This window comes from Idiotropiscis lumnitzeri, chromosome 22 (genome assembly GCF_059441095.1).
Source record: "Idiotropiscis lumnitzeri isolate Australia: NSW breed Sydney's pygmy pipehorse chromosome 22, RoL_Ilum_1.0, whole genome shotgun sequence".
In the NCBI taxonomy this organism is placed as follows: Eukaryota; Metazoa; Chordata; class Actinopteri; order Syngnathiformes; family Syngnathidae; genus Idiotropiscis; species Idiotropiscis lumnitzeri.
Genome location: NC_142412.1, coordinates 6,039,926 through 6,054,653, shown reverse-complemented (window position 1 = coordinate 6,054,653; position 14,728 = coordinate 6,039,926). Strand labels below are relative to the sequence as shown.

The window sequence follows — 14,728 nt, the reverse complement described above, 5'->3', positions numbered from 1 at the left end:
AAAGTACCAGCAAGAACAAAGCAAACACATTCAAGAGAGCATTACCAGGTGCCAGGATCACCGAAGAGAACAAACAACAGCGCTGGATCGGAAATTTACATTGGAAACGTTTGGTTTAGCTGTTAGTTAATATTTCCCTTTTTATTCTATAATTGTTTATATTTTGTAAGTTTTTGCTTTCTCTATACAAGTTTATAAATACTGTTAATGTTTCCCATCAGCCTGTGCCAGGATTCGAACCGCCTCCGTTTCCTCGGTACTGCAATGCTAAAAGTGTAGAAAGGCATCCTGAAGCCTGGAAAGTCATTAATTCGAAACATGAACTTGGCTGCGGATGGCATGGGTAAAGCAAACGAGTGCCCTGTGAGCCAGACGGCAAAAAAAGCAGCACTTCCCGATATGGACAACATCGGGACGGGAGCGGATGATCGCTTGTGTTGCTCTGCAGATTTCAGAAGCTCCGAGGTGGCTCGATGACCTTCAGGATTCCGGCTGCTACAAAACATAAACAAGTCCTCCAGATATGAATTCCAGCAGCATACAGTCTGAAATAAAGCTCGCAGACATCCGCCGCAGCCGCAGCGTTTCCTTTGGAAAGGGACGATGTGATGATGTTTTCGACGTGTTATCTAACGGGGGTCACCATGAGGCGCAACGTCGGGAGTGGAAGTAGCAGAGTGGCTTGTCTGACACTGTAGTAGCCTTGGGGAGGAGTGGAAAGGGTGGGGGGGTGGGGGGGTACTCAGGGCGTCTGGTCCAGCCAGCTCGCGCCTTACCAGAACCAGCTCGCTTGGAGCGAATGAAGAATTCCAGCAGCTCGGGCCCCAATAATAATTTCTACACAAAGTCCATTGTGGTGACCCGCCCCCTTTTAAGTAAATTCAAAATGGCCGACTTCCTGTAAAACCTAGCTCATTGCTCCAAGAGTCTTTTTTGTAGGTCTTGGTCTTATACATACAGTGAACCCCTAATTGTGGGAGGAGATTTCTTTCTGTAGCTATTTTCTAAGGGTAGCGCAGACAGAAGTGGATCTTTGCGCCACGGCCTCCGTGACTACTCATAATCAGTATCGGTATCCACCAGCGCAACACGGCACTTCCTATGACTCGGGTCCGACGCAGGAGGAGCGGTCCTCCCGGCCCCACCGATTTTTTTTTCTGTGGCTTTTCTTTCATTAACAGTGGAAAAAATCTTCTTTTCTTAAAAATACTTAGAATTGCAATTACACATAAATACAAAAATACAAATTTATAAAACTATTTTTTAAAAACTTGGAAAATACCCAGGAGGCGTGGGTTCAAATCCCACCTCAGACAGAGCCCATTGAAAGTACCAAGCAAAATCCTTAAGAACATCATCATTTGTAATTACAGCGTAGCGTGGGTGAGGCAGCATCGTGATTTTTTTCTTTCAAAACGGAACTGGGGACTTATAACCCCTTACCAACACCGTTCAATCTGTGATCGGGTTGTTGGCATTTCAGTTCAATTTTATTGGAGTCCACTCCACTGACAGGAGCCTGAAATGACAGTGTTGCGCTTATTTTCACACAATTGCATCTCGTTTGATTACAAAATTTTACTTTGATTGTATTTCTAACCATCTTGTTAGTTCTGTTGCTGTGCGTTATCATGAGGCAATCGCTTGAATTTCTTCCTGCTCTTTAATGTGTTTGCTTGTGACCTTTTGAATGCACCAAACTTGGCAGTCTCATCGGGCATGGCGAAAAATTTGATCTGTCAGCACCTCCTATCCTCGCCTTCATCTTCCTCAGCTACCTGGAACCTGACCGGGTTTCCCCATAAATCTGGATTTTCCCGCATTTTGACTGAAAAGGGGCGCATTTTTGGTGACAAGCAAAAAGAAGGCGTTGCCCGAGCCCTAAAACCAATAACAAAGGGAAAAAAAAAAATCCACAGAAAAGCTGCTGCAAGCGAGGCATAAAAACCATGAACAGAGACAAGGGAGCCTTCATCCTCTCTACCACCTGGAGCAGCATCTTGGCGGAGTGAACGGACAGCGGGGGGCGTGACTTGCCTTCATTCTTGTGACATCTGCGGTGGCCCTGCGCGAAGAGGAAATCCGGGTGCCGCGGTCGCTGCTCGGGCCCCAATAATAATTTCTACACAAAGTCCATTGTGGTGACCCGCCCCCTTTTAAGTAAATTCAAAATGGCCGTTGATGAGCGTTGCCATGGCGACCCCATACGGTGTCCCGTGCCCGATCCCTCCCCCGGACCTTCCATTCGGTTAATAAATATGAACGACAACTCGTAAAACTTTACACACACATCAGGCCGAGCAAATTTATCAATATTTTATAAGTTAGTTGTGCACAAGCCTCGGTCGCACTTCCATCACTTCTGCGTACAATTAAAGGCGCTTAGTCAACAGGCTGCTAATGAACACCAGATTATTGGTGCACGGCTCAACCGCACCGAAGAGAACAAACAACAGCGCTGGATCAGAGAGGCCATTGAGATCTGCAAGCGAGGCATAAAAACCATGAACAGAGACAAGATATATATATATATATATATATATATATATATATGTATGTAGAGTCCAATTTGCCCATAGCTGTGAATATGAGTATTAAAGGTTGTTTGCATAGATAGGGTCGACTTATCCCCCTCGATGGGTTGTTGAGTGCTCCTTCTGGTTGCCTGTCACTTTCTCTCGCCGGAGCACTTGTGCAGACACTCGCTCTCAGTTCCTTAGTGAGTTGGGATTAAAATCAGCAGGACAAAGCACCTCAATCCAACAAGCTGCTGACGTCACATACTGGTTCACCAACTGCAAATCTCTCCTACTCACTCTTCCTGCCCGTCAGGACAACACACTCGCTGCCCCTTCAAGCATTTCACCTTTCGTGTCAATGAGTACATCTTGTCGATATTTCATATTCTGGATTGTTTAAGCTTAAGAAGAAAAAAAAACATCTGTCCATATTGTTTTGCATGGTGACCCTTGATGGGACGATCCGAAAGAGAAGATGATATTACATATTATTATGTATATGTATTAGGGAGGTGCAAACAAACTGTAAGTCGGCCTAAATATGTGACTTCCTTTTTTAACAGCTGCATCTCAGGCAGAGCGGTCTAAGGCGTTGCGTTCAGGTCGCAGTAACCCCAGGAGGCGTGGGTTCGTACTTGAGCCAAACACAGCTCCCTCAAATACAGGTGAATGGAAGGGGTGGCGACTTGCAGTGGTGCTGCACGTCCTCAAACAGCTGGTGCTCCCCCTAGTGAAAAGAAAAATATATTTAAAATGTCATCACATCAAAAAGGAATTGGCAAAATAGCGGCGCACCTTCAAAAATGCTTAAAAAAAATATACAATATATATAATAAATATATAAATATATATCTCATAAGGGAAATATTGGACAATCAAATTAATGACTGCCCAGGCTTCAGGATGCCTTTCTACACTATATAAAGGTGGAAATTTACATTGGAAACGTTTGGTTTAGCTGTTATAAAAGTTTGTTTTTTTAGTGCTGTAAATGCATTTTCAGCTCGCGCTGTACACATTTGCTATGTGAGGCATTATCTCATAAGGGAAATACTGGACAATCAAATTAATGACTTCCCAGGCTTCAGGATGCCTTTTTACACTATATAAAGGTGGAAATTTACATTGGAAACGCCGTCACAGCTCGCACTGTACACATTTGCTATGTGAGGCATTATCTCATAAGGGAAATGTATTTTGGTTGTATTTTCAGTTGTTGACACGGTATTCATTGTCTGCTGGCGCTGTACACTTTTTCTAAGTGTTGCAATATCTCATGAAGGAAATACTGGACAATCAAATTAATGACTTTCCAGGCTTCAGGGCCTCTCTCTTCTCAGCTCTGAACTTACATCTCCCTCCGACACATTCTGCAGCTCCTTGCTGCGCACACGCAGGCGTGCACACTCACTTTTGACAATGTACAATTTAAGTAATTTGGGCTGTCTTATATAAAAAATACGCCCTAGGTGTGCAAAGCCACGCTGTCAGCTTGGAAGCATGGGCTGCACAGACATTTTAAGGCAATCAGATGAAGCCTTTAGGATCAGTCGGATTCGTCAAAAGGGCACCCCACAAGTGCCTATCTGGTAGGTAAAAATTTCAACAGCCTTTCATGATTTGGCCTCAAAATGAGTCATGTGATGTGGCACTTCAAAATAAAAGTACAAAAAATCGTGTGGAGTCTACTCAAAACACCCCTCATAGTCGGTGCATTTTTGGTTCAGTTCGCAGTCTCCCCAGGAGGCGTGGGTTCGAATCCCACCTCGCCGTGCCTGTGTGGGTTACTCTGGTTTCCTCCCACATTCCAAAAACATGCATGGCAGGTCTCGACAAAAGCAAAACAAAACAAAAATATGTACGCTTGCAACAGAACAGCCAAATCATGCCTGAACATATATATATACGGGGAGAGAGAGAGAGAGAGAGAGTGAAATTCATGTTATAACAAAAAAAACAAATTATTATTAAAACGTATTAACTCGTGCTGCCTTCACCGACAATGCAAAATTATCGCAGGCTGGCAAGCAACACAGTTGGTCATCTCATAAGGGAAATATTGGACAATCGGTCGTACCTCTCGTTAAGGCGACCAGGGGCGTTGCACCTGTTCCAGTGATGTCAAATTCAAAATGGCCGACTTCCTGTAAAACCTAGCTCATTGCTCGCAATCTGCAGCTCTTATTTGAACTGTTTCAACGTGTTCTCCCTGACGCACTTTGCGCTACCCGAGTCTTTTTCTCCTACTTAAGTAGAAAGCGTGAGTAGTTTTGTCACCACTGGTAGAAACAATGCTGGAGTGTAGAGAACAAATCTTATGCTGTTTTCAGCTTACGTGTGGCTCTGGCAGTGTGTTCTAAGGCGTTGCGTTCAGGTCGCAGTCACCCTAGGAGGCGTGGGTTCGGAGTATTTTGTTGTTTGGCGAAAATGCGTTTAAAATACGTGACTTGTTAAATGCGACTTTTGGGAGAAGCTTTTACCAAAAACTGAGATGGTAATGCTCTCTTGACTGTGTTAGCTTTGTTCTTGATTGGTACTTTCAATGGGCTCTGTCGGAGGCGGGATTCGAACCCACGCCTCCTGGGGAGACTGCGACCTGAACGCAACGCCTTTGACCGCTCCCACTCATTAAAAATAGATGACGTGAGGTTGTCATGCTGCCATCGAGCAGTGGCGGCGGCACCCCTAGTTTACAAAAACTTTGACATATCTTGTTCAAGCAATTCCTTAGAGAGCATTTATCATGAATATGCCTCCCCAAAAATGCATTTTTGAATAATATATAAAGATTCAAAACAATCCAATAAAGTGTAAAAACATACACATCCAGGTTAAAAATGGACACAACTGTTTGTCACATCTCAAATAACAATGGTTGTTAATTGTCGTGTACTCGCCCCAATATCCAGCACCATCGAAAACTTGTCCATCCACCGTCCCCGGAATGCTAGGACCTGCTAGTCCTCGAAAAATCACGAATTTCGTATTGTGACATCCTCATGGCCGAAACAGTCATCCGAGCATATATGAGGGCGACCTTGTTGAGTTGCACGGAGAAAAACATCCAAGAAAATAACTTGTATTAGCTTTTACCAGTTGGTGGCGCTACTACTACGATGTAAAATAAGTTGGTAGATGTCTTCAGGGCTTTAATTCCTCAAAAAAAAGGTCTCCTCACCAAAAATTCAATACTGCATATGCTATAAAAGGGAATGTGTGAAAAGCATCGAGGAACAGGGGGGAGATAAAGTTGTCAAATAAACTTTGTTAACCTTTCTGTGGAAATTTACATTGGAAACGTTTGGTTTGTAGGGGTAAACAGAGGCTCCAAAAAGCAGGACACCACATATATATATATATATATTCTAATGAACGTTATTTTTATTGATTTATTTTTGCGGAAAAGAAATCCGCACCAATGGCCAAAAAAAGGCATTCACTTAACAATGTGGTCACGAGAGTAGAAATTGGAAGCTGGAACACAATCTCACCTTCAGCGGGATCCGAGAACATGAATCAGAGCTCATCAAGCGTTCCGTGCGCCTGCAGCTGTTGCTTCCCTCGCCTCGTTCCTCCGCTGACGACAAGACTGGAAAGTTGACTGGCATCAAAAACAAAAAGAAGGTGGCAAGTAAGGGATGACTAGAGTAAACAAAAGCCTAACCCACCCAAAAGTACAGTTCACCTTGTCATGGGACCACTTTTTGATTAGTTCATGTGAATATGGTAGACTGCTGCCTTTTTTTTTTTTTTTCGCTTGCCCTTGGCATGAACCACAGAAGCCAGGAAACATCAGCAGCACCTCATGACTGTTTCTGTGATTGCTAGTAATCCCCAATAGTTATTTTAAAATGATTCATATCCAGTGTAAGAAAATTGAATTAAATGCAGAGATAGAAATGAAAACCTGCTCGTTAGACAATTACACAACAACGTCACAATTAACACACAGACAACAGATGTTTTTTCTTTTTTTCACCTTGTTTCCATGATAGCTAAGTTTGTACGTACAAGCATCTTAAATGCATTTAGATCTCTCGGGGAAATAAAGTCACATTCGTCTATTGTGTTTGGAAGTGTTTTTCACGTAATTTATGTCTTAAAATTTTATGCAATTTTTTACTCAGAAGATAGAATGTATTCGTGATGAGATTAAAGACACTGTTCTTAAAATTCCGTCGAATTCCGCCAATTTAAAAAAATATATTCCACCTTTTCCCGGCATCATGGGGCTTCCATTTTCACAAAATTAAGACCTACGCCAACCTTACCATCTTGTCCGCGTTCTTGCACTGACTTTCTTTGGAGGCATGATTAGGGGAGCGGTCTAATCGGAGTCAAGGCTGTGGCTGAGTTCGACATCCTGAAGCCTGGGCAGTCATTCGTGTCTTTTTACACTATATAAAGGTGGAAATTTACATTGGAAACGTTTGGTTTAGCTGTTATAAAAGTTCCCAACGAGTGAGAAACTATTGTTTGCGTCTACATTTATTATCCTTATTATTTACCTCCTGCTGTTTGGCTGGTTTTTTAGTGCTGAAAATGCAAAAATGATTGAACCGCCAAAATTTGTATACCCAACACAGGAAGTTGTTTTTTAAAAGAAAAATAACACCTTTATCTTTTAAAATAATGTAATGTAAAGAGTTAAACAATTTGTGCATCATAATAGTTTAAAAGCTTCTTGCCATGCGGGGCCGCATCGTTGGCACCCGTTGTGAGGAAAAGCTGCTGCGGATGTGCGCACACACATGCGCTAACATTTCTCGAGGGCCGTGTTTCATGGCGCAGCGTTCGCCCACGTCGGCAATATTAATCAGAATCCCATGTTTAGACTTGTTGGCCTGCATAGAAGATATTCTTGTAAAGAAAATTCCAAACAACCAATGAATTTGGTTACAGAAAGGACACTTCACTAGCCCACACCTTAGACCGCTCCGCCATCCTGGCACCTGGTAATGCTCTCTTGAATGTGTTTTTCAAAAAAATTTACAAAAACCTCATGAGAATCAAGTTTTTTAGATGTTCTTTTTTTTTTAATAAAATACCAAATGGTATTTGTAACCTTTGAACCCAATCTCTCAGTCTCAGATGTCTCAGGAAAGTCAATAAAGAGAACAGAGTTTAGGAGATCCTTGTCCCTGTTAGCATAGCAGTCAGGATGATTACACAGGCAGACAAGCGTATGCATGCACAACATGAACATTACAAATCAGCAGCAAGTGGAGAAGCAGTTCTACATCAACGTGTTCGGACACGTCGTTCATATTTAGAACCTCGTGTAATCAAATTACAGCTTCTGCCTTAATCCCGTCCAATCAATCTACCATGCATGTTTTTGGAATGTGGGAGGCTCCAATTGCCTGAATTAATTCACCTGGGAGAAGCCCGCACTCGTCAGCACACTTTGATCAGCTGTTCATTCCCAGCTCCACATGCACGCCCACACACACACACATTCTTCCACACCAAACTATATATTTACCATGTTTGCAGTTGTCAGGGTTTCAACATTAGCTCCTTAACCACCGCAAGAAGTCCGGCTGACTTGCGGACATACCCAAGGTTCATTACTTAACTTTAATGCAGCAAGCTGTAGGCATTTGTCTTTGCGTTCAGTCGCCTTCTCTGCCGATGACAAGTTACTCACACGATGCCAAGGATTTGGGACACGCCGGGCGTCGACAACAGGGTGGACCATGGGGGCATTTCACAAAATTACGTCCTACGCCACCATACAGCGCTCGTATCTCAAAGGCCTGTATTTCACCATAAAATAACCTTGACCAGAGTCCTGCTCCAAATACCCTACGACAAAAAAGCCCAGCGTGTTTTAAAAAGAGTCTCCATCAACCAATGTGCTTCCTGCAGAAGCCTTGCCAAGTGGGCAAGACCTAAGGCCAAGGTGAGAGCCGTGTGCCGGGCAAAGATGTCACTCCTTTCAAGGCTAAACTGGGATTAGCGCTCACGGTGGCCTCACCACCGAGATTACGTGCGGTCGCTCCTTAATCTGCCCACTGTTAAGCCAATTAGCATTTCTAAGTGCTTATTATGATAGTATTGTCTCGTTATAGGATAAAAATGACAGAAGCATTTTTCAGGCTCATCCCGTGTAGACGCAAGACAGTGCACCAAGTTCACGTATTATTTTTTTATTCCCCAGCCATTCTTTTTGGGGGCACGAGCCTGGATTACTAAATTCTTAGCCGCCATGTCAGGACAGGGAGTAGCATTGGGAGATTTTAGACAAGCCATTTTGGGATCGTGTCTTTTGTTGCCACGGAGAATAATCATTCCATGCATTGAGGATTTGCGATGTAAAAGGCATGGTTGGATGAACTTAACATAGCACAGCATGACCTTTAACCCAAATACGCATAAAATTATCTTTTTCAATTTATCCCCTGCAGTCAAAAGTTGCTGTTTAACTTTGCCTGCGTTGCACTTTAATGCTAACCCGCCCACTGGTAGTGAGCCGAAGCCCTTGTATTAAATAATAAATAAATACATAAAATTCGGATTCGTGAAAAGGGCACCGTGCAGTACGTCAAAATCAAAAAGGCAAGACCCGTGATGACGAGGATAACTTTACACACCCGGCTTCGGTCTTCCTGTGTGGAATTTGCATTGTACTCCCCGTGCCTGCGTTGGTATCCGTGCGCATTGATCTGCCGATGGTGAGTCTGGTGTGTCGTTGACCTTTGATTGCCACCTCCAATGTAAATTTCCACCTTTATATAGTGTAGAAAGGCAGCCAATCTTGGCTGTCTGAAATAGATAAGGACGCATTAGGGGCGGCACGGTGGGCGACTGGTCGGAGCTTAACGCGAGTCCCCGCAGACAGAGTGCAAAGTGAGGAGCGAGGCAAGATGGTTTCAACTCATAAAACATTCAAGCTTGTCCCGGAATTGATGCAGTGTCGTTTTTCTTTTCATTTATAGTTAAAGCTGCTTTATATTCTCAAACACCAAAGGGAAAACCGGCGCCCCGTCGTGCCGCTCGGCGAAACTACAATGCCCCCGAATATTTTTTAGACCCGCGAAGCACTCAACCCGCGAAAGGTGAACCGCGAAGTAGCGGGGACACTGCGGCAAAGACTTCGTTCTTGCTTGGTACTTTCAATGGGCACTGTCTGAGGTGGGATTCGAACCCACGCCTCCTGGGGAGACTGCGACCTGAACGCAACGCCTTAGACCACTCTGCCATCCTGGCATCTGGAAATGCTCTCTTGAATGTGTTTGCTTTGTTCTTGCTTGGTACTTTCAATGGGCTCTGTCTGAGGTGGGATTTGAACCCACGCCTCCTGGGGTGACTGCGACCTGAACGCAACGCCTTAGACCGCTCTGCCATCCTGGCAACTGGTAATGCTCTCTTGACTGTGTTTGCTTTTTTCTTGCTTGGTACTTTCAATGGGCTCTGTCTGAGGTGGGATTCGAACCCACGCCTCCTGGGGAGACTGAATCGTTTACATTTTATTTTATGTTGGTTCAGAGGACAGCGAAAGCAAAAGTGCCAGACTAGCATCCGCTTTGAGCTGTTCCGGCGAGATCCCAAATACTCGTGCCACCACCCGATATGATACCCCACTCAACGGTCTTACCTGTCATCAAAGCTAAGCCATATATAGATATATATATATATATATATTTATTATATATGACTTTGATCCAATTCATGCCATCTACACATTCCCTCTCTTGACCTGCCCGTCCCCCACTTCAGTGACAAATCTTAAAGAGGGCGGGTGCACAGAATGCATGCAGTAAAATGCATCTTGTGTGTGATGTTATATAAACATGTTGTGGAAGTGATTGACACCCTACAAAGGCTTTATTCTTTGCTGGAACACCAATGGCGTTAACATTGTCCTATGATTATTAATACTGAGATTAATACAGAAACATCTGTGGGATATGATTGAAAGGCTAACTCATCCTGACGGGAATGGTATTAGCGGTGGGAATTAGGACTAGAATCGTGACATGTTGTTTGGGATTGAGACAAAACGGAACCAGTCCATAGTTCACATTTGCTATGAGAGGCATTATCTCATAAGGGAAATATTGGACAATCAAATTAATGACTGCCCAGGCTTCAGGATGTCTTTCTTTATCCTCTGCAAAAGACAATTACTATAACTGCGGTTTGCCGTTGTGTGCCCTGTGATTGGCTGGCAACTGGTAATGCTCTCTTGACTGTGTTTCCTTTGTTCTTGCTTGGTACGAATTTGTTGGCTTTCAAGGTCAAATAGCTCATGTGAGGTCGGGAGAGGGTGGCATCCATTGCAGCCTGGTCATCCTGGAAGGGGGATTCCCGCGGGGTACACCCATTTTGCTCTTAGTGTGTGTATGTGTGTCATACGTGTGTATACAGTAGTGGATGTGAACGCTTCAGAATTTCTTACATTTCTGAAGAAATTGGTCTGACCTTTAGCTGAATCACAAGAATCTACTGAAACTAATATCACAACAAGCAAGTATATTTTCATATTTTTAGAGAGTATCATGTACATATTTACAGAATGGGGCGGAAAAAGTAAGCGAACCATTGGATTAAATTTCTGGACACTGTTTTTTAAGGTTGTTTGTCGCTCCTCAAGTCTGATTAATATTTTCGCAAGCATAAGTGTCTTGCGATGATATGTGGGTCTATCATTTTGAGCCTGAGTACAAAAGCATCTTCATCGAAGAAAGCAAAAGGTTATGTCACAGCTTTTTGTTTAACACTTGTCTTCAAACAACATACATCAACACCACACAGGAGGGAAAGAAAATCACTAATGACAAATGCAAAAGGTCTAGGGCTCTAAAATAAAAATTAAGGAACATTTCACATTCAAGTTTTGAGAGCTTTCTTGTTTCTAGCACTAAATACTGAAAACATAAATTTATCTTTCAAAAATACATGAATTACAGTCATTATATTTGCATAGGTGAACAGAATTTAACAAGTAATATTATAAGGTTAGTTAAATGGTATTCTTTTTAAAGGGGGGGTGTCAACACATTCACAAAGTAAAAAAGCAAGCAAAAAACAAGTTTTCAGAAGTTAAGCCAAGCTAAAAGTTATGATGACAAAAGTCAACTAGAGTAATTGTTTCACTTACTGTTTCATTTTTAGTCACTTTTTCAATGGGCTCTGTCTGAGGCGGGATTCGAACCCACGCCTCCTGGGGAGACTGCGACCTGAACGCAACGCCTTAGACCGCTCTGCCAGTCAATAATGCACACATATTATTTATTTGTAAGAGAGGGAGAGCAGCCACATTCAGCAAATTACCCACAAAAAACATTTATTTCCTGAGAGAGTTTAGATTAATGTTTCTTTTTTCATTTTTTTTTTTGTAATAAATGCATGTCGGCCGTGTCATTTATGCTCCGAATATTTTTTATACCCGCGAAGCACTGAACCCGAACACCCCGGCGCAAACAGGACACATTGTGCACTGGTGGTTGCAGCCCGAGTGAACCACAGCATTGTTGTGGGCAGAGTTGGAGTTCGACAATATTTTTTTTGTTATAACATGAATTTCACTCTCTCTCTCCCCGTATATATATATATATATATATATATCCCACGCCTCCTGGGGAGACTGCGACCTAGCCTGCCGACACCACCCACCACCCCCCCACACTCAGATAGTAGGCGGGGGACACCCTGAATTGGAAAGGTGGAAATTTACATTTGAAACGTTCCCCCGACGCCATATACAGCAAGTAACCAGCCTGCTTTCGTAGTACACTTCAAGAATAAACCTGTATACCAATTTCCAACCGCACTTACTCAAGACGCATTATTTATGTAAACTGTCTGACTGTCTTTATGTCGGTATCTGACAGGAATTTCTGGCTGATTCCGTTGACCCCTGCTGTGTCTCGACTGACTGAAGCAAAGTCTATATATATATATATATATATATATATATATATATGAGCAGATCAATGGTGGACGCACGGGATGGCAGAGCGGTCTAAGGCGTTGCGTTCAGGTCGCAGTCTCCTCAATATTTAGCATGGCTGCGCGCTCGCAGTAAAACAAAAATGTTTCTATTCATCTTTTAATATGACACCTTTGCAATGAGTCAACCCCCCACGAAGCACAGCCCCGGGACTACGAGGTCAGCGTCTCCAGCCCATGACCCCTCCCCTATTCCAGTAGTGGATGCCTGTGGCAGTCCTGGTACTAACTGTGCAGCCCCTGTTTCGGAATGCCATTAGAGATTGGTTGATAGCCGTTCATGCACAGTTTCAAACCCACTTTGCGTCCAATTACCTAATTTTCCAAACGGGAGTCTGTGAGGCTGGAGTTTGATTATTGCGAGGAGAATAGTGAGGCAACACTCGGAGCTTCTGCCCGATTCTACCGATTGGAAAGTCTAGCAAAAATAACAAAAGAAAGAAAACTCCACCCATGCACACAATTAGACGCGCTTTGCACTACACTTGTGCCTGGAACTAAAATAGGGCCCATGTGCGGGGTGAGAACAAAGCAAACACATTCAAGAGAGCATTACCAGATAAATAAACTTTATTATGGTCTGGAAACTGTCAAGCACGCAGATGCCCAACTTGTCCACATGTTAGAAATTCCCCACAATTTGGTCATCTTAAAGATGGGCTGTGGAGTTTCAAAATTTAATATCACCATTGTATGTTCGCTTGGTACAATTCTATCAACGTGTGACGCGGAAATCTTAATCCATGCGTTTGTTACGTCTCGCCTCTGAGGTGATTTTTAAATCTCTGATTTATTAGCTGCTTTGCGATGTGTAGTTTAGCAGATCTGGCTGTTTCCTGCCTTATTTATAGTTGTGCGCCCGCCGCCGCCGCCGCCGCCGTCGCCATTGCCGCCGACCCTGAGACTTTACTGTTTGCCATCAAGGTCCAACACGTAAAACTGAAAAGTTCATCTGGGCTGCCCATTGAAAGTACAAAGCAAACACAGTCAAGAGAGCATTAGAGGGAAGGGAATAAGGTCTCGGAAGGAACGAGGAACACCCCGGAAAAGCGAACTCTTGGAGGGCCAGTCAATTGTGCAATATAAATAACATCCAGTATAATAAAAAAAAATATATATAATATATAATGCAATAACCATAATAATTTGTCTTTAACGTAAAGGCAAATAAAGAGCAGCGGTGAACGAAAAAGTCGTTGTCACGTCTCTTACCGAAGGCCCGAACAGGCGCTGAGGGTGACATCCGAGAGCCTTGGCTTCACCTCGAAAGAATGATGGAGGGGAAAGACGTGAAGTTAGGAAGTCGAACGAACTGTTTAATCTATGAAGTGTTCACCTATGATTCCTGGCCCGGGCCTCCCGAGTTGGACCGCTGACCGGATGTCTTTTTACACTATATAAAGGGATTTGCCGTTTCAGGCTTCCATTCGGTTAAACTTAGGGGCCGCTTGTTGGGGTAGTGGTGGTGGACGAGTTGTTGACTTTCATGTTGCTGCATTGCAACCAAGCTAACCATTAGAGTACCTCCCATTCCAGGAGACAGCAACGGACTCAAGGAGGAGGTAAGAACCAGTCTCCATCACCGCAACACCAGTGTTGGAGCGCCGGGCCGGGCCCCGCGGGGTGGTCCGAAAATCTGGATCAAGCGAGCTTTTGCCCTTCTGCTCCGCGGGAGGTTTCTGTCCTCCCTGAGCTCGCCTTAAAATATAAGTTCGGAATAATACAGATAATCAGCTAATAATTGATTATTTCCTTACACTTAGATACGTTTATACTGTGTATATTTGCTGATCTTACTCTCTGCCGAATTTTGTGACGTTTAAATGTTTCCCTCGATATTGTCTAAAGTTATATCCAGACGTGAAATTTGTGTAGAAATTATTATTGGGGCCCGAGCAGCGACCGCGGCGAGGTCCCTATTGTTTTTGTAGAAAACATTATTACTTTTATTATTATTATTATTATTATTATTAGGGCCTGAGCAGCGACGAAAAAAATAAATGATTTTTTTTTTCCCGGTCCATGATGTGGTTTTCCCTTTTGCAGTGGTCAGTGATTGCTGATTTGTGTATATAATAAATATATATATATATATATATATATATATATCATTTTTTTGACAGGTAAGTCACACCCTCATGGAACATCAGCTGATAAAGACGGACGGGTCTCAAGACACCATCATGCGACACTCTGAAGCATATTGAATTTAAATGCTGAAAAAAATGTTAATGGACCTTAATCACTTTATG

The 14,728-nt window shown here is 43.2% G+C and overlaps 1 long non-coding RNA gene across 1 annotated transcript; it reads right to left on the bottom strand.

Moving 5' to 3' along the window:
* Window positions 1-2,301: 2,301 nt before the first annotated feature.
* Window positions 2,302-8,459, bottom strand: LOC148316174 (uncharacterized). The gene is made up of 3 exons (XR_015840263.1): window positions 8,005-8,459; window positions 6,011-6,120; window positions 2,302-3,246 (listed from the first exon to the last, which is right to left on the bottom strand). It is a non-coding gene; the product is annotated as an uncharacterized LOC148316174 (long non-coding RNA).
* Window positions 8,460-14,728: the final 6,269 nt, after the last annotated feature.